The following is a 24,934-nucleotide window of genomic DNA, read 5'->3' on the forward strand; positions in this document are numbered from 1 at the left end:
TTTTTTATTTGTTTTAATTAGTTACACATAACGCTGGAATGTACTTTGATACATTATATAGAATGGATTATAATTTCTCCTTCTTCTTGCTATACATGATGTAGAACCCCACTAGTCATATAGCTGCCTATGTACATACGGTACAATGTCTGATTCATTCTACTATCCTTCCTACCACCATACACTCTCCCTATCTTCACTCCCCTCTACCTAATCCAAAGTAACTCTATTGTTACCTAGCCTTCCCCCATTGTGTATTAGCATTCACATATCAGAGTCCTGGATTTATTTACCTGTATATTTTTTTCACATTTTAATGATATTTTATTATCATATTTTTTTCTGGATATTTATGAAGTAAAAGAACAGAACTATTATTTTCTTTGATATATATTTTTAGTCTTGCACACAGTCAACAAATCAATTATTAGTTTCTATATCGGTTCATTTTATTAGACAATGAGCAATCTACATAATTATAAACTTACACACACACACACACACATACATACACACACACTGCACACATAAAATGCTGAATTACATGCACTTCGACCCAGGCATCTTCTGAGATGTTTATCAGCCAAGGCACTTACTCAGCTCTTATTAGTTTTCAATCTGGAATTTACATTTGTCTTCAAAGCAGGGAATATTCTTGAATAAACATGCCTTGCTTCATTCTTTTCCTTTCTTACTCTTCTGCAAGATGTGAGGAAGCAACATTTTTGAATGGTTATATGGAGAAGACAAATTTAACATGCCTAGATGACACATTTTTCTTGACACACTTTTCTTCTTCCTTGTCCTTCTTCTTGTAGGCCAAGAAGAAGGACAAGGAAGAAGAAAGAAGAAACATAGGAAGAGGAGAAGGAGATGGAGGGGAACAAGAAGAGGAGGGTAAGGATAAGGGAGAGGAGAGGAGAAACCAAGATGCACAGCAACTGAAATTCACCAGGCAGACTCCAAAATTGCTCTTCACATGCATTATCTCATTTAATGCACACAATGATCCTCACAACTATTATTTTCTTTACTTGTAGATAAGGAAAGTAAGTACAGAGTTTCTACAGTTGATAAGTGATTAAGCTGAAATATTTATCTGAATAGTTTGACTCAACAATCAAACTTTAACAATTTATTTGTAACTATTTCATGTTTCCATTCTTTAGTTTCTCTCAGGTCTTCATTAATAGACATACACATAATTATTGGGATGTATTTATAATTTTTAAGCTTCACCTATCACAGGATGTGTGTTAAAATTATTTCTGCTATGACACGATTCTGATAACTTATGTTCTTTTTGTACCTTTACTAATACATTTATTTACATATATATATATATATATATATATATATATATATTACTTTTAACTGATCATAAAAAATGTAGAGTTGTACAAATTAATGCTGAATCAATGCTGTGTAATATAATTTTCAATCGTGTACACATTATGCAATGTTTAATTCAAGCTAAACATATTATCTTCTTGAACACTGATCATTTCTTTATGGTTAAAAGTTTTAAAATATTTTCTTCAGCTTTTTGAAAAGTATAGCATATCATTGTGATGTATTGTCACCATATTGTGTGACAGCACACCAGAGAGTCTAGCTCCTATCAGAATGTAGCTTTGTGTTCATTGATTAACCTTCTCCTAAGCCCCCACTTGCCCTGTCTCACTGATTTGTCTATATGTCTCTTACAAATGTCTCTCTGTATGTGTGCATGTGTGTGCGTGTGTGTGCGTGTGTGTGCGTGTGTGTGTATGTGTGTGTATCATCATCGAGTAACTGTGGAAAACTTTATTTTTACCCTGTTAATTTTTTTGTAATGACACTAATTCTTAAAGAGATGATTTCTATCTTCAACTAAATGAAATATATTTTCATTTTTAATTTGATTATGGTGTTTCAACTGAATTAGGAAAAAACACCTCTGCATATGAAAACATTCCCTATGGAGCTTGGTGGCTATATTTCTGAAGTTGTTCAACATCCTATAATTTACTCAGATAAAATACTACAATCCAATCTTTTTTTTTTTTTTTTTTTGAGATAGGCAGACTCTCCTTATGTTGCCTAATTTGGTCTCAAAATCCTAACTCAAATGACCCTCTACCCACCAGCTTAGCCTCCCAAGTAGGAGGGCCTTCAGGGGGACATGTGGGACTACTGGGTGCTAGACCAGGGCCAGCTCCTCATTCCCTTTTAACACAAGCTTACTATGTCACCTTCTTTAAAATGCAAACTCTCTCCTATAGTGTTACACTGAAACCCCTCTTCCCTCTCTAATGTTCCTTATAGTTTGCCAGCTTAGAGCGTGTATTGTCAGATGGCCACTCACGTTGTAACTTAAGCTCCAGGAGCACCAGGGCCACTCTCCTCATGGATGCATCAGGTCAGTGCTTGCCACCTAGCAGAGGTATCATGGACACCTTCTGAGTAAGAACACACTGAACTCTTACACCTCTCTTCTGAGGGGCTTACTTTTCTCTCACATTTTCTCTGCATTATTTTCCAACGTTATCTCGTGGTTTTGGCATTTAGTTCATTGTATAAGTCCTCTGATCAGGCTCCTTTACTGATATTTTGCTGTTATCGTTTGTTTCCTTGTTAGATGCTCAAAATTGTTTTGTTAGATTCCTGTCATGGCAAATGCTTATTTTATCTTGCAGAACTTTCTTTGTAGATAGGGTATACATTTAAATTTCTCTCTTCTTATGAATTATATTTGTCACACACGTTCTTCTGTTTTCCATAGCACTTCTTAATTTATCTGGACACTTTTTTTTCTCATTGTCTTTGTTGTTTTAAATTTTTGTTCTTGGCCATATTCATAGATATCCTTAGAATCTATTATCTCAATTATCTCTCCATATTCAATGATGGTAAGTTGGTGAACAGAGTTAGAAATTATCAAAAGAGTTTATTGCCCACCTTAGCATTCAGTTTTCACAGGCTGTAAATATGGGCTCTGATTAGCCCAGGCCAAAGGGTAGAAGTAGAATCAGGAAGAGTGAGCACAGTGTTGTCTGCTTCAGTGTCCACTTCTAAGGAGTGACTACAAGAAACTTGAATACTAATTTATTCTTTGGGGCCAAAATTGTCTTGTTTAACATCGAGATAAAAAAAAAGGCAACTGCTCAAAGTTTAACATATATTTAGTAGGTGGTTAATATTAGATACTTGCTGCATTAATTATTAATGTCCTAATACCCCAAATAGGAATTTCATAGGAATACAGCTCTTGATATGATACATTCCTGACCCAATATACTAACAAACTATTCTGTAAAACTGATGATTTTGAAGAATTTTAAAAAGACAGCCTCTTATTAGTCATTAACATTTTACCAATATCTCCTTAAGGCAAATTCAATTCACACGTGTCTAGATTTGTACTAACTAAAAAGCTGTTTCAATGAACATGTAGAAACCAAAAAGGGAAATTAATTGATAATATCAAAACATACTTTTCTGTGTAGTGAATGATCTGTTTAATCATTTAATATTTTTATATCACTATTATAAGATAAAATAAATATTATCCTATCAAAATATGAAATCATCACATTTAATCTGCTAAATCAAAATCATTAGACCAATATAATGGAAAAATACTTTAGGAAAGGGAATTTTGATTACATTTTAGTGCTATTTTTAAGGAAACTTCTACTGAGTTTTTTTTTTAATATTTATTTTTTAGTTGTAGTTGGACACAATACCTTTATTTTATTTATTTATCTTTATGTAGTGCTGAGGATTTAACCTAGGGACTAGTACATGCTAGGCGAGTGCTCTACCACTGAGCCACAACCCAGCCCCTACCCAGTTATTTTTATTTACTGTTATTTTTTTTGGGGGGGGCACTCTACTGGGGATTGAACTCAGGGGCACTCAACCACTGAGCCACATCTTAGCCCTATTTTGTATTTTATTTTATCACAGGGTCTCACTGAGTTGCTTAGAGCCTAACTAACCAAATTGCTGAGGCTGGCTTTGAACTCGCAATCTTCCTGCTTCAGCCTCTGAGCCACAGGGATTACATGCATGTGCCACTGCACCCAGCTTCTACACACTGCACCCAGCTTCTACTAACTGCCTCAGAGCTTAGGTTGTTACCACCAGTGTTAGATTGCTAAGACTCTTTAAACAAAATACCACAAGCAAGAGAAACGTGTAATCTCACAGTTGTAGAGACTGATGCCCATTATTGAAGTCTTAGTTGAGTTGGTTTCTTCTAAGGACTCTGAGGACTATCTTGTTGGCCTGTAGATGATAATCTTCTTGGTCTGGTTTTTCTCACATCATCTCCCTCTTCATGTCTGTCTCCAAATCCAATTTCCTCTTTATATAATGACACCAATCAGTGAATTAATGCCCACATTAATGTTTTCATTTCAATTTGACTAGTGTTATCTGCAAGGATACTATTTTCAAATAAGCTTATATGATGAGATGAAAGTTAAGGATTGAAACTATTAACTCAGAGAGCTGAGTGAGTGGGACACAATAGATCCTATCACACAAACAAATATACAAAACTCTAGTTTTCAAATAGTCTTGAATGCAGCCTTACCATTACCTGGATCCCTCATTTATGAATTAAATACATTTGGTTATATATTTAGTTTACGTAAGTATGATAATTGACTTTCAATCTTTTTAAGAATTTTTAATTTGAAAAACTTTCTTGAGATATTTTCATATCTATTAGTTTTGTCTCCACTTAAGTTTTAAAGCAAGTCTCCTTAAGTGATGGTTCATTTTATGCACCAACTTATTTGGGCTAAACGGAAAGACTAGCATTTACATTCAGTAGAACAAAAAATAAATAAATAATAAAAGTGATCCTTAACCAATTTGGTGGGCATCATCTTATCTGAAGTGGGCCCTAAGAGAATGAAAAGGCAGAGGAACGGTGAAGTATCTCTCTGTGAGCTCGGAAGTTCATTTCCTCCTTCTTTTGAACATCAGAGTTTCTGGTTCTCAAACTTCTGGACAACGACTGAATCACACTGTCAGCTTTCCTGGGTAGCCAGACTGCAGATGATACACCATGGAATTTGTCAACCTCCATATCCTCCTCCTTTTAAAAAACACCTATACAAAGATTCTGATTCATTACCTTGTGGCTACAAGTTTTATGACATTGAAAAATGTATATCTAAATATATGTATATACATACAAATATGCACAAATATATAAAACAGAGAGAGAGAGAGAGAGAGAGAGAGAGAGAGAGAGAGAGAGAGAAATTAGATACATAGATATAAATAGAGATAGATAAAAATCTCCTGTTTGTTCTACTTCTATTTATCTGGAGAACCTCAATAAGCATAGGCTTATTTAACACACACGTATATGTGTGTTTTCTGCTCTAAAGACTAATTTTATAGCAAAACATACCTACTCTAATGTAGTAGTAGAAAAAGGGAAATTTTACTCTCCAGGAAAGTGGATATTTTTCCCTTCCTTTCTCTGAAGGGAAGGATGGCTTCTGCGGTCCCTGAGTGTGGAAGGAGACACTGCCTGAAGAGCCCTCATTTCCACTGAGTGTCCTACCCCAGCAGCAATTTGCTGACTGAACATCTCTCTGCCTGGTAATCATCTTCTACACCAGGCATCCTTCAAGTAAAAAGTGCCCAACAGCAGGGGGGATTCTGACTTTTCTTGCTTTGTCTCTGCTTTGTTCACTCACAATCTCCACAGGAAAAAAAGCCACTCATCAATGAGTTCAAAGGAAAGAACTAAAACTAATTCTGGCCAGAGTTTCTGTAATACTTTTAAATCTTTCTGCCTGCATAGAAAGTGTTTTTTTTATTTGTTATCATTCATGTGGTATGGCTACAAGGGAAGCATTTACCTTGCAGAGGAGAACTATATATCAACAGCTTCTCCTATGACTAGCTGGGTATTTTAATTCTGGATTAAATAACAAGAAACCCATTCTGGCTGCCTGATTTAATCCATATAATCCAATCCAGGCTCTATCCCCAGTACAGTTGACATGTTTTGCTCCAGCTTTCTGACTTCAGTGACTTATCTCTCAACTAGTTTTACATACAGTAGGGGAAGAAAAAGTATGATTCTCATCAACCTATAACTCCAGGAACAAAGGATACTACAAGTTAGGATTTTTTTATTGTTAATAAAATACTTTTACTTCCCAGGTAACAAACATGAATCACCTAGGCTCACCCAGTACTTGTCAGACAAGCATTAGTGAATCGATTTTTCTTCCTCTTCTGTACAGTCTGTGTTTCATACTCAGTCCTAATGAATTTCATTTGAACTTCATGGTCTTGTCTGTCTATCTTCTACAGGAGAGTTATCCACCTAGATTTCTTTTGTGGAAAAAACAACTCTGAGATGTTGCACTTAGAAAAAGTTCCCTCCCTTGGGGAAGAAGGAGAGAATTTTTTTTTTCAGTACTGGGAATTGAACCCAGGGATATTATACTGCTAAGCCACATCCACTGTCCTTTTATACTTTTAAATTGAGATGGCCTCACAAAATTTTCTAGACTGGCTTGAAAAAATTTGTTATTCTCCTTCCCCATATAGTCTGCTGAGTTGTTGGAATTACAAGCAAGTGCTAGCATACCCTGGAGGGGGGGCGGTCTTATAAAAGACTCAAGGAAAACTGATTATTGTCTAATGAGTGCAACATCCTATGCATCTCATTTAACAGAGGGTTATAGAATAGAATGTAAAGATTTATAAGTGATTCTATAACAAAGGAACCTATCCAATCTTATTTAATTTATCAGTTTCCAACTATGTTTCAATGAGAGTTTTTGTGTGTTTCAATTTTTTTCATCTCCTACCTAAGGAACTGGCTTGATTTGTTCCCATCATAGTAACTATCAGCTGACTTACTAAACAATTTTTTGGTTAATTTTTTTTTTATTTTTTAATTTAGCTAACTTCTCCACTATACTGAAAGCTGCACAAGAGAATTTTTTTTTCATTGAGATCTGTTTTATCACTAATATGTAGAAATGTCTCTTTCTACAGAGTGCATTTAAATACATCAATCTCAAAATAGGGTTTCATGGAGCATTCATTGTCTAATGTTTTCTCATTACTATTTTTATATTCCCAACACTACCATATATAGTTAAAAATATTTAAAACTATGTTTCAACAATGATCTACATCTATCCAATGAGAAAAGCTCTAAATTTAGGCAATTATTTTGTAACATACTCCTCACTTTCCATTGATAAGTAAAGGTCACACATCATAATTTAATAAAAACAAATCTATAGTTACAAGTCAGAATTTTTATAATAGTTTAAGCAATTAAAATGTTTTATTCAAATTTTTTTATTGGTAATATTTAAAAAATAATGAAATTGGTTTTGTTCTGTTTTTTTTTTCTTTCTTTGCTTTGTTTTTTTCTTTCTTCTTTGCCAATGCTATTTTTAAAATTTTGAGCAGAAACTTGACATTTCATTTCATAAACTGTCCAAATTTTCATTTAGGCTGAAAAAAAATTTTTAAAATAATATTTTAGCTTTCATTGTTAAAATACATTGGATGGTGCAATTTTCTTTAAATCAGGAATTGAATGTGAACCACCTGGACATGTTATTGAGGTCTGGCTTTCCTGAAATCAGTGTCCTCACTTGTTTGTTTCTGCAAGTAATATGCCAGGACATGAAATCACTTTCAGCTGGACAATCAGCAGATCTTATTTCCTATCAAATACCTCTCTTCATATCTGAGCATAATGTCTTCTCTTGAGCTTCAAACATTTCAAATTCCTTTTGGCTCAGATATTGATATTCTTTATAATAGGTTTCTCCAGAAAAGTTTCTGTTTATGATCTCATAAAGCTTTGTTCTTCACTTCTGTATAGAGGAAAATAAAAACATTTCTAGGATTTTCTCTGTATTTAATAATGATTACTTTAAAATCTTATTTTTACAAGATTGTGGAAATATTTTGCTACCAAGGTAAATGCCTTGATTCTATATTTAAGATAGTAAATGAACTTTCTTCTTCCAGATATGCTACATATGTTGTTGTCCATTATAGACCTAAAAACTACAAGGCATAGTAAAGGTCAATTGGGATATAGAGAAAGACTGTATCTGGCACCTTAATTTGTTTCACAGAGCATTATTTTACTTCATTCTGGTATATTCTATTTTCTTGCATGCAAAAATTCTTCCATTGCATATTTTGACTGTTTGCAAAATTAAGTAGAAGCCAGGCATGGTGGCGCACACATGTAATTCCAGAGGCTTGGGAGGCTGAGGCAGGAGGATCATGAGTTCAAAGCCAGCCTCAGCAAAGGTGAGGCTCTAAGCAACTCAGTGAAACCCTCTCTCTAAATGAAATACAAAATAGGACTGGGGATGTATCTCAGTGGAAATAAATAAGGAAAGAAGTACTAAAATATTTTCTTTCCAGATAAGAAAGTTTACTGGCTCTCATTTATTCCTTTACTAAGTGTATCATTTTATAAAAACAGTTTTCCTGAAAAAGTTTGTGTTCTTTGAGCAAGAAAAATCAAATTACTTTAAAGCAAAGTAGCAGAATCTTGATAAATTACTTGTAAGAGACTCATAATTAATATTACTTGAGATAGAGGTTTCACATGAGTAAAGGTTAATGCCAGAGTAGCTCTTTCTATTGCTCTAGTAAATCCCCCACCTAAATGCTTTTAGATTTTACACTTTGGGGATATGTTCCAATGCACATTCACACAAGAAACTCCTTCATTCTTGGTATCTGACTTCTGTTACTAATACTTACAATAAGAGCTTTAATACTTATGGCTATATGATAGTTTTCTTTAAGCAATGGTTTCTTGCTTATGTTGTGCCACAGAAGTAAAAACAAAAATTAGAGAAAGAGTAGCTATAAATTGAAGAACTGAATTTCATATGATTTCTGCTCATGAGAAAACTTATATGTATAGTTATAGTAAATTCTAAAGCATAATTCACAGTTGACTTTTTAATAATTTATTAATTCAAAGATTATGAAGAAATCTATTTACTGTCCGTTATAAGTTTGGTAGAGCTTTTTTTTAATTTTTTTAAAATTTTTTATTGTTGGTTGTTCAAAACATTACAAATTTCCTGACATATCATATTCCACACTTTGATTCAAGTGGGTTATGAACTTCCACCTTCACCCCATACACAGATTGCAGAATCACATCAGTTACACATCCATTATTGATTTACATATTGCCATACTAGTGTCTGTTGTGCTCCGCTGCCTTTCCCATCCTCCAATTTTTTTAAATTTTAAATTTATTTATTTATTCTAATTTGTTATCCATAACAGCAGAATATATTTCAGGTGTTTTTTTTTTTTTTTTTTTTTGGGGGGGGGGGGCGCTGGCTTACTTCAATTCACTTTTCTTTTTTTTTGGTGGTGCTAGGTATTGAACACAGGACCTTGTGAATGATATTAGGCACACACTCTACCAACTGAGCCACATCTCCAGTCCATGGTGAAACCTTTCACCAATTAAGTTCTCTGAGAATCAGACACTGAAATGGACTTAAATAGTCCACAGAGTTTATTGGCAAATAGCATGGGTGAGAAATTAAGGGGAGAGCAAGAAGTCCTTTGCACTGTGCTGAAGGTAGGAAATTTGAGAGAGAGGAAACTGAGAAAGATGAAGCAGCTGGATTAACAAGTCACAAGTAGGAATGACAAGATCAAAAATGAGAGCTTCAGAGCAGAAGCCACCTGTCAGAAAAATCTTGCATTGGAAGGAACTAGCGACTTTAATATACTTACCATTTTTGCCTTATTAGCTTGGGCTATCTGAGAACATCACCTCCTCTCAAAAATCAAGGAAACTTGAATGCATTGACAATAGGTATTGCCAGCCAACTGCACAGCCTTGAGGAATAAGCCCAGTAGTGTTTCTCCATGCTTGTCACAGTTTCACCTGGGACTCAGGTGAATCAACTTCCACATGTATTTTAAGGGAGAACTTCCTGTATTCACTTGTTCTTGAAAAGCTTGGGTACCCCATGACCTAGTTCACTATGTGAGTGAATACCTGAATGTGCCTTAGGAAAGGGCTGTGGAATCTTGACCCCATCTAATGATGGTGGAGTTTTAGTGTCTTCCCACTTGGGCACCTAGGTTCTCCACTCAGCATGCTGTGGGTCTGGAAACTGAGTAAAGGATACTGGCTGTACTGGAGTTGCCACCCTTAGCCTCCTACTTGTTCCTTGTGGCTCATTTTAGCTTTGTGTGTTCAGGAGAACATTGCTGGCTACACATATTTTGTTCTCAGATGTGCTCTTAGGTTAACTATTTTCTCAACTTTCTACCTGTGAGTCTCAGCTTAAATATCACTCTGATCTGGCAGTTGTTATGGTAAGTGTGAATAATTCTGAAGTTTTGGGTCTTGAAGAGTTATCATGCATCATGCTCAGCGCTGTTAATATGCTAAGGTCTATACCAGGTCCTCCTGTATCACCTCTGGCCAAACTTTCTGAGAGAGGCCAGGGTCCCTCTCATCAGAATATTCCCAGTAGCCTTTTTGGAGCCTTCCCTTGCAACACAATCCTCTTTGGTTTGTGTAATACAAACCAATACAAAATACAAATGGTTGTTCTTTTGGCCTCATGTAATACAGCCTTTCCAGCATGGCCAGTTTCCTGAGCCATTTGTTCCTCCTTCTCCTGCCTATCACAGCAATGCAGATATTTCAACTTCACTCAGCACAAAATATTACTTTCTCTCTGCTTATGAGTCATCCCATAAGCACTTTTATACTACCACTAGGATAGGATGTGAAACTCTCTACCGTGAGACAATATGGTAGAGTAAATGACACATTACTTAGCCTTCATGCTGTACTCTCTTTGATTAATCTGCAGGTTCTTGAATATAAAACTCTTCCTTTCTTATTAGTCCTGGCATGTCACCAACTGGATTATGCTATGATTTAACCCTAATCATCAAACTGATGACCATGAGGAAGTTGGGGATAAGTCTGCACCATATCAAGCTGCAGGAGATGAGTGCTGACTTACAGAAGGAGGTGTGTGCAACCTCTGCAGGCTTTGAGAATTCAGCGTAGTCTAAGGAGCTATGAACTTCAGGGACATGGATGCTGCATTCTGATTTTCCCACCAAGGCTCAACTGAATAATAACACAATGCATCTGTTGAGTAATATGTTTCTTTCAAAGTTGATAAATCTAAGCATAATGTCCTAAGTTGTCTTTGTTTCTGTTCTCATTGTAGGTAATAAGGGCTTTACTATTAGGTAAAGCCTTCACACTTGCTTTGAATTGCTTATCTAGTGTTATAAGCTTGCTTTATTACTCTGAAGTATATCAATGAAACGTTACGTAATAAGCAATGCCACTGTCCTTTCTTCATGACTGTTCCATACTCTTTGAAGGCGTGAATCATTGTATTGGTTACCCCAATCTCATCAGAATGACTATCCTCATATCAACACTAGTGAAAGAGTTAGCAGTACAGCCCCCACCCTGGGCCAGTGACTGCCTATGTATCCTGTTCACCTCTTGGGATGGGAGGTTTACTACCATCAGAGCCATGAGATTGTTAGTCCCCAAACTCCATCTTTACACCTGCTTTACAGATCCACTTTTGTCACTTCTCTCTTACTTTGGTCCTTTAGAAATTTGATTCTGTGACAGAAAAAGTTTACTAATAGGGAGACTGGTAACAAATAGAAAAGAAGGAAGCAGAATTAGGGATGTCTTCTGGACTGTGATAAATATTGGAATTCTGAGAAAGGAAGGTAGGGGGAAAAGATGGGAACAACAATGAGAACATAAGAAAACATCAAACTGAAATTCACATCTGATGAGATCTTGGCCACCGAAACAAGATTTGGTGTTAAGATGACGTGCTGTACGATTCTTACATGCAGACAGACAGTGTCCTAAGCCCCCACCATTATTGATTCTCAGAGGGCAGTTGTTCAGGAAGGGCAGAGCCTCAGAATAAAAGCACACAGGGATCAGGCAAGTAGCATAACTGAGAGCTGTTAGCTGCCTGCACTCCTTGAATCTGAAGAGTGATTTCATTTTGAGGGGAGATCCAACTAGCATACTCCCATAGTTGCCTGATGATCTGAAGATAAGTATGTGGAATTTGTAGGCTGAGCTGAGCATCTTCAGTAGATGATGTTGGGAGAACCAATTATCTACATGGAAAGGAATGAAACTGCATTTTTGCATTATACCACATACAAGTACCAACTCAAGAAGGATTTAAGACTAAACAGAAGACCTAAAGCTATAGAAATTCTACCAGAAAATATATGGAAAAACTTCCTGATGTTAGTCTTGGCCATGATTATTTTGGATTTGACACCAAATGAGTAAAAGCAAAAGCAAATGAAATTACACCAAACTAAACAGCTTCTATACAGCCAAAGTAACTCTCAGTGGAGGGGAGAGACAACCTAAGGAATGGGAGGAAATATTGGACAGCTATATACACAATAAGGGGTTAATATACAAGAGTAAAAGAGTAGTTGTTGGAAACTGGGGATGGGAGGAAATGGGGAGATGTTGGTCAAACATTATATCTCAGTTGTAAGATAAAATTCTATGAGTCTAATCTACAGCATGAATACTAAACTTATACATGAATGAATACTTAAACTTCCAGCTGCCAGCACTTAATAATGTATTATATGCTGGAAATTTGCTGAGAATGTAAATTTCAAATTTTCTCATTACACATACATACCCATATACAAAAACTTGTGACTATGTGGATTAAGGGTGTGTTACCTAACTTGATTGTGGTAAACATTACATATTAAATCACAGTAACACATTGGACAATTTATATTAGTCAATTATACTTTATTCCTAATATGATCAATTAGTTAAAGTTTAAAAAATACAATCAAAAGTTCTTATTGCAGTATTTAGAAAATGAATACTTGAGAGTCATTTAGGTATATTAACCAAAGTCAGAAAGGCAGTTTGTTTGTTCTGAATTTTTCAAAATGTTCAGTTATTTTCTACTCTGCTAAGCATATGATATTAGATGTATGTCACAAATATCATAGCAATATAAAATTATTGCAATTTATTTAATTAATTTTATATTAACATGTGAAATAATTTTGTTCCAGTGTTGAGTTCCTGTTCAAATATTAGCCCAGACAATCCCAATGAAATCACCTCCCCTCCCCAGTATCCCATAAAGTTGTCCTCCATATTGACTCTAGAATATTGGCTAATGTATGCATTTGGATTTGCCTTGACACAATGTTCCCATGAGACCTTTAAGCTGTGTAGAAGTCCAAGATTTAAAGACAGCAATGGAAAGGGGACCAGCCATCCAACTTTTCCAAAACTGAGTACAGCCTCCAGCAGATCTGCCAAGTGACTACAGATGTGTGAATCTGGTGATTCCAGGCACCTCCAGAAGTACCTTCAGGCATTTCACAGTGTTGGGTTTAGAAAGAGTACATTTCATTTAAGACATTGAGTTGCTATGTTTTGTTTTGTTTTGTTGTTTGTTGTATTTGGTGCTTTGTTATACAACAATAGATAAAGGACACAAAGTTATTTTGAAAGCCCTGAGGTTTGCCAATCAGTCATATTTACAAAGATAAAAATTGAAATGTTAATTCTTTAAATACTATCTGAGGAAAAGATAACACAACCTACAATATCTCAAGGGAGATTCTAAATTGTTCTTAGGCAAAAATAGTTAGGGATATCACACTAGGTATATTTTTCCCTAGTGACAGACTAGAAATATCCAACCCATACTTCTAAAAATGCTTTTTAAATAAAAAAGTCTATGATGGTAAATTTATTGTTTTTTTTTAAGTTCAAATACACATATCCATAATGTGCTCAAGAGAGTTAATGATAAGGCATGTAAATAGGGATAGGATTTATTGATGTTAAAACGAATAAATTTCTATTAGAAAAAGACATATTCTGTAATGTATATTGATTTTACTGTATCTTTTTTTTTTTCTTGGTATTACTATCTCTTAATCCTCTTCCCCATCCACTAGTTCCCTTACACTTCCTGAATGTTTCCCCTTTCTACTTTTATGTCACCTTAATTTCTCTATAGAATCCAAATATAAAACAAAATATATGATACTTGTCTTTCTGAATCTGGTTTATTTTGTTTAATATTGTGATGTCTAGTTCCATCCATTTACCTGTAAATGATATGATCTCATTCTTCATTATGGCTCACTAATACACATTGTGTGTGTGTGTATGTGTTTGTGTGTGTGTATTACAATCTCTTTATGAATTCACTATTTATGGGCATATAAGCTGATTCCATAACTTGGTTATTGTAAATAGTGCTATGATAAACATGGGTGTGCAGGTATATCTCTATTGGTTTCTTCATATATGTGTTAGTCAGATTTTTGTCCATGTGACCTAAATGCCTGATGGGAACCACTTAGGGGATGGGAATTTTATTTTGACTAATGGGTTCAAAAGTTTTGTCTCTGGTTTGCTAAGTCCATTGCTGTGGGCGCAAGCTAAGGTAGAACATCATGGTGGAAAGGCTTGGCAGAGAAGCACTGCTCTACTCATGGTGACCAGTAATAAAACGAAGGAAGGGGGAAAGGGGTCACAAGAAAGATGACTCCTTCCAGGGCATGTCTCCAGTGACCCAATTCCTCCAGGCATGCCCCATCTGTTTACAGTTACCAACCAGTTAACCCATTTAAACTAGGATGCCCTGGTTAGATTACAGCTCTCATAATCTAAGCAATTCACCTCCACACATTACTACATCCACAAAGGGCTTTTGGGGGACACCTCAGATCCAGGTCATAAGAAGGAATATACCCAGGAATGGGATAGGTCAGTTATATGGTAGTTTTATTTTAGTTTTTTTGAGGGAACTCCAAATTGATTTTCATCATGGTTGTACTAATTACATTGTCACCAAAAGTTTTTTTCATCAGCATCTTTGCCAGTACTTGCTATTTTTTTTTTCTCTCAATAGCAACCATTCTTTCTGGGTAAGATAGAATCTCATTGCATTTTTTATTTGCATTTCTGTGATGGCTAAAATCTTAATTACTTTAGGTAACCATTGGCTGTTTGTGCATCTTCTTTGGAAAAGTGTCTGTCCAGCTCATTTGAACATTTGATTACTTTATTCTATATTTACTTATTTAATAAAAAATATTATATTTGGCTGGCTGGCCAAGAAGCTAAAAAAAACTGTAACACTGATATTTGGTATGCTTCAGAAAATATTTTGAAGTCTCACATGAAAGTTCAGGAATAATTTATCTAAGAACAATCATGTTATGTTAAAGCCATTACATTTTCTCATCTGTATTCTCAATTCTTTGGTGTCGCCATCAATGATTCAATGATGGGATCAAGCCAGCAGCACAAAGATGTTTGCCAAAGATAGATTTAGTTCTGATACTAATACTCTTTCCTCAAGGTTGAGAGAATTAAATGAGATAATGACTATGGAATGATTTTTAAAACTATAAAATAGTATAAAATTGAACATTTGAATATCTATCATTTTTCTTTTTTATGTTAATCATGGATGACTAAACAGGCTTTATTGCATTTACAAAATTTCATTATCTATATTTTGACATTTAACATTCAGTGTTGATTTTAAAGGTGTAATTTGGTTTAAAAGGATATATTCCCTGAGTGTCTCAGAAACTTAAAGGTGAAACCAATAAAAACAAAATTCGTTTGCACAGCTCCATTTTCTCCTTCACTAAATTTCTGTGTTGTGGCTATTACAAAGGGAAAATGCATTATTCTCTCAAACATTTTAAAAGTTTTACTGCATTAAACGATTTTAATAATTTTAAAGCTTTTTTTTTGGTCAGGATTTCAAAATTCTGCACCTATTATTCAGAGAAAAATTGTTTGTCACATGAATGTGATAGGCAGTATGACAATAGTTTTCTAACAATAGGAGAAATGGAAATAATCAAAAACATAGTTGCTTCAAATGCATTTTGAAAAGTATTATATATTTGTAATTTGTCTTTTAACAGGCAGGCTTGGTCTAAATATGTTTAAATGACTTTAAAATAACCATACTGGTGTCTCAAAATTGAAATATGATATTTCAAAGCATTGGATATGAGATATTAATAACAATATCTGACTTGAGCTCATATATTTTCTTTCAGAAACATAGTATACTTGGTCATTGACTTTGGAAATGAGTATTAAATATAAACATAAGTTCAACTAAACAATAAAAGTGTCACTGTTAGTTATTTCTGCCACCAGGTTTGTACTGTCTTTGCAGAGATTCTGAATAGGTTTTGTTGATTTAAATAGAAAAAAAAAATTAGGTAACCTTGATTTAATCTACTTAACTCAGCAAAAAGTAATAAAGAAATCCTCACATGTCAGCAATTATTTCTCAGATTCCCACTATGATAAGAAATATTATAAAAAAAATATTATATAAAAAAAAAGTGGCCACCTGGGAGAGTTATGCTCAAGTACTTTTGAACATAGCAGGTTTATTTGGTCCAGTTCTATCACCTTCCATTACGAACTTTGTCACCCTAATTCCAAAAATAAACCAGAGTGCAGTTGAACTTTTCCAAAGCTTCCTTGTAGAAATGTCCACCACTACACCCACTGTGGAAGACGCAAAGCATTATTTTCTCCCTTTTGCAACCATAATTGTCTTTTGCACTATTTACATGCCACACATCATGGTAGATGACGCCTAATACTTGTTGGGGGATCCAATAAAATTGGATTCAGTGTCATCATTCAACATATGCAAACAATTCTATTTCAACTGTGTTTTCTAACTTTGCTAGTATTGCATGCAAACACTTGAAATTTTCATTCATTTTTTTCTCCCCTGGTTTCAGTTACTAAAAGGCTCAATGTAGTTGTACATATTCTGTAAACAGAAATATGCAAAGTTATGATCTATTAACAACCTAAGGAGAATGTGTCTAACAAATAAAACATTGCAGAGAATAAGAAAGTATGGGAAATGATTGCACATGCATATTGGCACATGGATCCATACCAAGAGCAAATAGCAATAAGAAGAAGGAAACACAAAGAAGTTCTCTAAAAACGTTTTGATATGTTGTGGAGAATTTCATTGTTATTAGAACTTAATTTTAACACCTTCTTTTTCTTATTTTCATGAAAAGTTTGCCATAAATTTTAGTTTGAATAATGTCAATATTCAAGCATTCTGGTTGCATTCTGTTTGAATTTGCCTGAATTGAGTTTGAACTTTTCATTTTTTCATTGCCATTCTTAGTTAAAATATCACTCTTATAAATAGTGCCCAGTTGGATATTTTGTTGTGATACAATGTGGTGGTCTGAGATTTAGCCTGTTTTTCTTAATTAATATTTTTGAAAATTGTGGGGATTTTCTATGATATTTTGATCTCTTTTAATATTCTATTAATTGTTTAATATTCTATTAATTGTTTAGTATTTTGGGTATAGGAAGACTCCAACTATATGGTAATTGTTGAGATAAAATAATAATGATTTTACAGACTTCTGATAATAATCAGGAAAACAAGAAGACATCTATTATGAGAGGAAGCTCATCCAGGTTTTTTTTAAAAAATTCTCTTCTTCCTTCCCCACATTTAGTTGAGTTGGAATATTTCCTTCAGCAAACTCACTTCTGGAAACAGAAGAAATGGTTACATCTCACCATTCTAAGAAATGAGGGACTAGGTAAGAAAGGAGTAAAGAAAAATTCCTCATATTGTGTGAAAACATCTAAAATATAGAAGCTGGGAAGGACTGGGTCATCAAGAAAAGCTGTCATAAACAATTTGTAATCTTAAAAAAAAAGAAAAACAGTCTCTGCTTTAACACACTTAATTGTTGTAAATAAGCACAATATTTTTATTCTACTAATTTAGTTATACATTGTGAACAAAAATGCACAGAAAATGGTTATTTTATTAAAGTATTTGTGAAATTTAAAAAACAATAGTGTAGTATATATAAACATATTCTCCAATATGTGATAAGTAAGGATAGTTTTTAAAATATTGGTATCTTATTACTGAAACAACTGTCAGAATGTTCACATCAGTCTATTATCTGATTAAAATATTCTTATGAGAGTTACAAGAAGTGATCATTCATTAGAAGTCTGTCTTTTGAATTATGAAGTGTGATATATTTAAACATGTGCTTTACCTTTGATATTATGTCCATGCAATTATATATAGAAAGAGCCTTAAGAGCAGTTTCTGATCCTTTATATTATACTAAGTGTAAGCACTCAGAATGACTGCAAATTATATTTGATTAATATCATAGGGAGATGGGCAAATGTTGCTAAACGAGCAATACTTGGACAAATGTGAGAATGATGAACTGTTCAAATGAAGTTCACAATGATTAATTCATGTGACACATCAATCTACTTACATTTGAAAGGAGAAAATGAAATTAAATGCTCAGATCAGGAACTACTCAAAGTTATGTACCTGAAACACATTCTATAAGAAAATAATTCTATTCTTTCTTTAAGAGGACAGATATAATTATTTATATTTAATAATATTTTACATCCAGTGAGAGTTTTCTGAAATATGTTATATATTGAAGCTGGGCATAGTGGTGTACTCCTGTAATACCAGGGACTCAGGAAGGTAAGGCAGGAGAATGACAAGTTAGGCCATCGTCAGCAACTCAGTGAAGCACTAAACAATTTAACAAGACTCTAGCTCAAAATAAAAAGGACTGGGGATGTGGCTCAGTGGTTACAGGTGCATAGATTCAATTTCTGCAAGCAAACCAAAAAAAAAAAAAAAAAAAAAAAAACAAGAAAAAGAAAAATGTCACACACACACAGAATGCATACATATTGTGTGTGTATGTGTGCATTGTATGTGTGAGTATGTGTGTCTACAATATCTAAACATCTTTGGGTTGATTCACTTTAGGTAGATATTAATAAATGTGAAAAATAAATCCTGAAACTGTATACAGGCTGAATTGAAAATAGTGAGGAATAATACTCAAACATTATTAATAAGACTTCTGGGAAACATCATAATGTTGGGAAAAAATGTAGACTTCCAGTTTTCTTATCTTAGAGAATAACAAAAACTACCACTGATATAATATTAGTGATATATAACTGTGAAGTATGTAACTGAAACTGGGGAAAGTACTACCCAGTACCTTGAATTAAGATGGAATGCCCTAGAGTCAGTAGATTTGGCAGTGTCAGTGAAGTTGTGGAGATTGGTGCTATAATTCACAGTTCTGAGGAAGGAATCAGTAGTGTATGGTACAGGGAGAAAAATGTTAAAGAACTCAACCACTCACCTGGTTTCTAGAGGTGAGATCAAATCATGGGAGGCACAGGAATGCCCAAAGCACTGAATAAACTTATGGTGGCTTTGTCTTTCTAAAATAATTTGTATGATCTGGGTTCAAAGACAAGAAAAATATGAAGCCAGTCCAAGCCAAATATCCACAAGATTATGAAGTACTTTCTGCAGACTGTCCTAACTTCATTCTCTTGACCCACTACATGGTTGAAATAAGCAATAACAATCCATTGCATGGGTGTTGTTACCTGAAAAGAATAACAGGCTAACAAAAAGAAAACACAGAAAGCTAGTTTCTAGCACTGATTTGGTTACTTTTTATTTGTAATTAATTAAGCAAAACAAGTTTATGAAGATTGAATTTCCTGACTTTCTCCAGATCTCACTTCCAAAATGCCTTGACCAAGAACCACAAAATATGTGTTTGTATAATCTAGTCATCTATTATTATAGTGTCTGTGGAATAATTTATTTTAATTATCCTTCAATACATACAGTTTTGTGTAAGTTTCATAAGTGTCATAGAGAATAGTTTAGACTCTGAGGCAATTCAGTCAGCACACTGTGCTCCACAATTATAAGCATGCTCCAGACTACTTAAGAATTTCAAATACCATTATTGAAATATCCATCATACTGTTTGTTAATTAGTACAAGAGACTTTGGAGAAATATGTAGCGTTCAAAACATAGGGTCTGGCAGAGAGCCCATGCATGAAAGAGAAAATTATCTTGCAAGATCAGTAATTAATACTTTTGAATTATCACTTAAACTGCTGGGCTCTGTTGACTTCTGTCATCTGTCTGCTGACCCAGCCCTGTATTCTGTAAGAATGGCACTAGGTTATATGAAAATTACCCTTTTTGTAAAGTATCTTGTTGAAAAAGCATATATGCCACTATTTCACCTGCCTTCAACTTTTTGAAGACATTATTATTTAATAAAAGATTACACTGAATGTCAAGTTGTCTCAAGTCAATTCACAGCACCTATCCAAGAAGGGTATTGGTTTCTACTAGTAACCACCTGAGCAATGAGTGATAACAAAGAATAATTGAAGCATGATGTTTTATGTTTCTTTAAAAGTTTTAACACATATTCTAATGTTCACACATGCACATTCACAAACATACAGCAGTGTATGTCTAGGAAAGTATTCTGAAATATAAAAAAACAAATAAAAATATAATACAGAAACATAAGAAAAAGAGCACATTAAATGGCAGAATAATTGTTGAAATTAACTGAAGCAATTTATATATGTGTAATTTGCTGTCTATTTCTTCATTGAACAAGACTTCTGAAACATGAGATTAAGCATCATATTCAAAAGTGATTGAAATGGAAAATGTTCTAGCAGCCTAAGGATAGGTGATTTGTCTATATTCTTCTTTTAAACCACTTTATGACCAGTAACAGACCTAAATCCCATGACATTAGTTGTACTCAGATAAACTGAGATGAAACCCACTCATTTTAGCCTTAGCAATTGGTCCAGAGATGAGCATAAATCAGTAAAATATGGGCTGCAGAACATTCCTTGGACTTGTTCTTTCAGGAACTGGCAGAAAAATGCTTGCTTTCATCTCTTGGATGCCTGAGGCTCCGTGGACATGAGCCTAGAACTATCTGTGGCTGTGGATTCAATCTCACCAGAGCAGCTGGCCTGAGAGTATCAAGCCAACAGGATGAGAGGAATATATATATATATAAAAGAAAAAGAAAGCCTCAGCAATATATAAGTTTTGGGACCTCCAAAGATACTTCTATTCTCCGAACAACCAAATAGCAGAAATAAATACATATCTCAACATTCCTTCAATTAATGAGTAGGGTTTCCATTAATAAGGAAGTTGGCTGAAAAAAGTAGATTGGGGGTATTCAGATGACAGACCATAAAATGGGGAAATTGGCTGAATCAAGGGAGGGAGGAAACAAGGTTTTTCCCTAACAAGCTGATGTGACCTTCTGGGTTGAATTACATCCTCCCAAAACTTGCTTATTAGGGTCCTACCTCCAATACCTCAGAATATGATCTCCCTTCCAAACAAGGTCATTAAAGATATATTTACTAAAAATTACTTATTCAGGATGGACCTAGTCCAATATAATTGATGTCCTTATAAGAAGGAAAGTATTGGCCTGGTGTGATGGCACACACCTGGAATCCCAGTGGCTTGGGAGGCTGAGGCAAGAAGATCACAAGTTCAAAGCCAGCTTCAGCAAAAGCTAGGTGCTAAGCAACTCAGTGAGACTCAGTTTTATTTATAGTAAATAAAACACAAAATAGGGCTACAGATGTGCCTCATTGGTCAAATGCCCCTGAGTTCAATCCGCAGTACCAAAAGAAGGAAAAAGTTGGACAGAGATACATATAGAAGAAAGAGGATATGAAGGATAGAGAGAAAAGAGTTATTTACAAACCAATCAGTGAGATCTGGAACAGCCTTCAAAAGTTGATGACAATTCGGTTTCATATTTCCAGCATCCAGAACTGTAAGATAATACATTTGTGATATTTAAGCCACCTGGACTGTGGTACCATGTTAAGGCAAACTTGGTAGCAATCCAGATGTGAAGGCAGTAACCAGTTCCTGCAATACTCTATGTTGTCCTAGTACTCTGTGTACTCATCAAGACTTCAAAGAAGACTTAGAAAAAAAGTGATGGGAGTTTGAAGAGGATTTTTAAAAACATTGCAAGTTAGAAACAACTTGCTATAAAGTGGGGCCTATTTAGAAATTTAAAAAGGTCTATCAAGACTTTGTTTGAAGGAGACATTTCTGCTTGTAATATGTTAGGCCTAAAACAAAGGTAGATTTCTCTGGTTAGGTTCTAAAAATACCATAATCTATCAAACACTTTATAGGTTCTGATTTGAAGTTTTTGATGTAATGTTTTCCTGGCACTATTTGTTAGCTATTAGAACTGACATTTGGTAAATTAAGAATTATAAGTTTTCTATATTGCCTGAAACAGATCTTGAATTTCTCAATAATTGAGCAATTCCTAACCCCCTTCAACTACTCAGTCAGGAGGTAAGAAGAGAAACTTCTCACCACTAATAGGAAAGATTCCCTGAGTAAGTACAAGGGATCTGATTTTCAAGGACATCTCATAAATCAAGAATATTACCTAAGAATATTTTTAATAACATTTTCAGATATTCAAACAATAAAAGGGCTCAAGTGGAGAAAGAAAAGGACAAGGACATTATGCATAGTTCTCCAGGTTCTTCCTTATCACAGCAAACACACATACTCTCTGGTACCAGAATCACGCATGCAATTTCCAATGAGGTACGTAGTTACTGTTTCACAGAGCAGGGGATATTTGTGCTATGAAAAAGGTATTTTATAGGCAGATAATCACCTATCTTGTGTTGAATTTTCTGAACAACCCATGTCCAGTAAATCCACAGATCCTAGCATCATTTATCACACCAAATCACAAACCAAAGGTATTTTGCTTGCAGAATTCTTCAGATAGAGGATCTCCTACTAAAAATGATATCTGTATACATGCAAGATTGCCATCAAGAGAACCAATGATCAACAGGAATCATAAAAGCAGAAGGTCATGCTCCTTAATCTGTTCTCAGACTTGAGGCAGTTTCTAAACTTATTACCTCTTGAACAAAAGGAAGGTCAAGTCCTGTGATGATATACAGCCAACATTTTGTTCTGTTTATCTGTCGCCTAGTGTTTTTCAAAGGGACTCAGTCATTTGTTACAGTTACTGTGAACTGAAATAAGATGATAGTGAGAATTTTCCATGATTACTGGTCAGGCTTTGAATTGATCCTAATTCCTAGATATACATGTCAACATAGTAAACAAGTCAACACAGAAGATCTCATGGATGTCAAATGATCAATGGGTTTTAGCTCAGGTCCATGTCAGAGGTGATCCAGTATCCCCTAAACATAGATGGTGGTTATTTCTAAAGTTTCAGAAAGTGTAATTGGATTGGACATTTTTACCAACATGTAAGCATCCTGGATTGTTTCCATGGCTTGTGAGGTAAGGAATGGAATGTTAGTAAAGACCAAATGGAAGTCACTAAAACTGCCTATACCTACAAAATTAATAAACCAGTTAGTGCCATAACAAGGATTTGAAAGATGTAGGATAATTATTTTTTCCCATCCCTAATTAACTCAACTCTATAACCTACTTAGAAAATAGATATTGAAGGATGACAGTGAACTATCATAAAATTAATTTGAAATTGCATCTCCTGTAGAAGCTGTTTTATGTTTTGGTTGTTTCAGCAAATTAACACATTCCCTAGTACCTGGTATGCAGTTATTGATGCAGCAATATTTTTTCTTCATATCCATTAATAAAGACTATTGGAAGCAGTATTCAACTAAGAAAGCCCGCAAATACAATTTCACTGAGCTACATCAAATGTGTATAAATTTTGTATCCTTATGGTACCCTTAGTCCACAAGAAATTTCATTATCATTTCCTTCTAAAATATCACACTGGTCTATTATTTGTATGATATTATGTATATTAGACCTACTAAGAAGAAAGTAGCAGTTACTGAAAACATATTTGTAAGATATTTGTTATCTCAGGAGTCAGGAAATAAATATTAAAAATATAGAAAAATGTCAGGTACTTTACCTAGATGAAATTTCTGTTGGTCTAGTGTTGTGAGTCATGACAAGATATCCCTTCTAACATGAAGGATATATTATTGCATCTAGCCCTTCTGAGCCTGAAGAAAATATGGGTAATGCCAAGTGAACTTCATTGGGTTTTACAGCAGCAAACTCTGCATTTGAATTCACTACTTCTGCTCAAACAGGGAGTAACATGAAAGGCTATTAGTTTTGAGGAATGTCTAGAACAAATAAAGTATCTACAAGAAGACCAAGGTGACAGCAGGTTGCTCTGTGGCATAGTCCATGTGATATAGCAGATTCCACATTCTTGAAATGGCAGTGGCAGTTGGAGATGTTGTTTGTAGACTGTGACAGTTCCCCATAGTTGAATTACCATGTGCAACCTTAGGATTTGGGAAGAAAGACTTATCATTCTGAGTGTTTTGGATCTTAACAGACTGAACATTTTATCAGGGAGTGCCAAGTTACCATGAGTCATCCATCAAGGATCCAATATTGTAGGTTCCACTGATCAATGAATTCAGAAGAATACGATACTAATTTATTGCCAAGTGAAAGTAGATTATATAGGATTGGGTTCAAATTTGTTATAAAATTACAAGTAAGTAATAAGTAATATGAAGGGGCCCAAATGATCATGACTCCTATTTCTGTTCAAGGATATTTTCTTTTCCTAACTATACCTATGGTCACATGGGTCATTCTCTATATCCACTGTCCAAAAAAAAATCTGATGTACAGATAATGCTTTATGATATATAGATATCAACATATGGAGAGTTGCAATGAAAAGACAATTTCTGGAACATTCCTGATGGACAATAAAGAGGGAAAATTTTACCAATGGCAAAAGTTTACGAAGGACATGTGGATATGTTTTTTCTATTAAAAAATGGACATATGTAAGTATATATGATTATTTATAGGCTATAGCTAATGGTTTGTCAAGGTTGTCAGGAATATAATGGCATATTAATGACA

The sequence above is a fragment of the Marmota monax genome, unplaced genomic scaffold, assembly GCF_021218885.2.
Source record: "Marmota monax isolate L192 unplaced genomic scaffold, Marmota_monax_Labrador192_F-V1.1 WCK01_AAM20220418_F8-fsc00037, whole genome shotgun sequence".
Classification (NCBI taxonomy): domain Eukaryota; kingdom Metazoa; phylum Chordata; class Mammalia; order Rodentia; family Sciuridae; genus Marmota; species Marmota monax.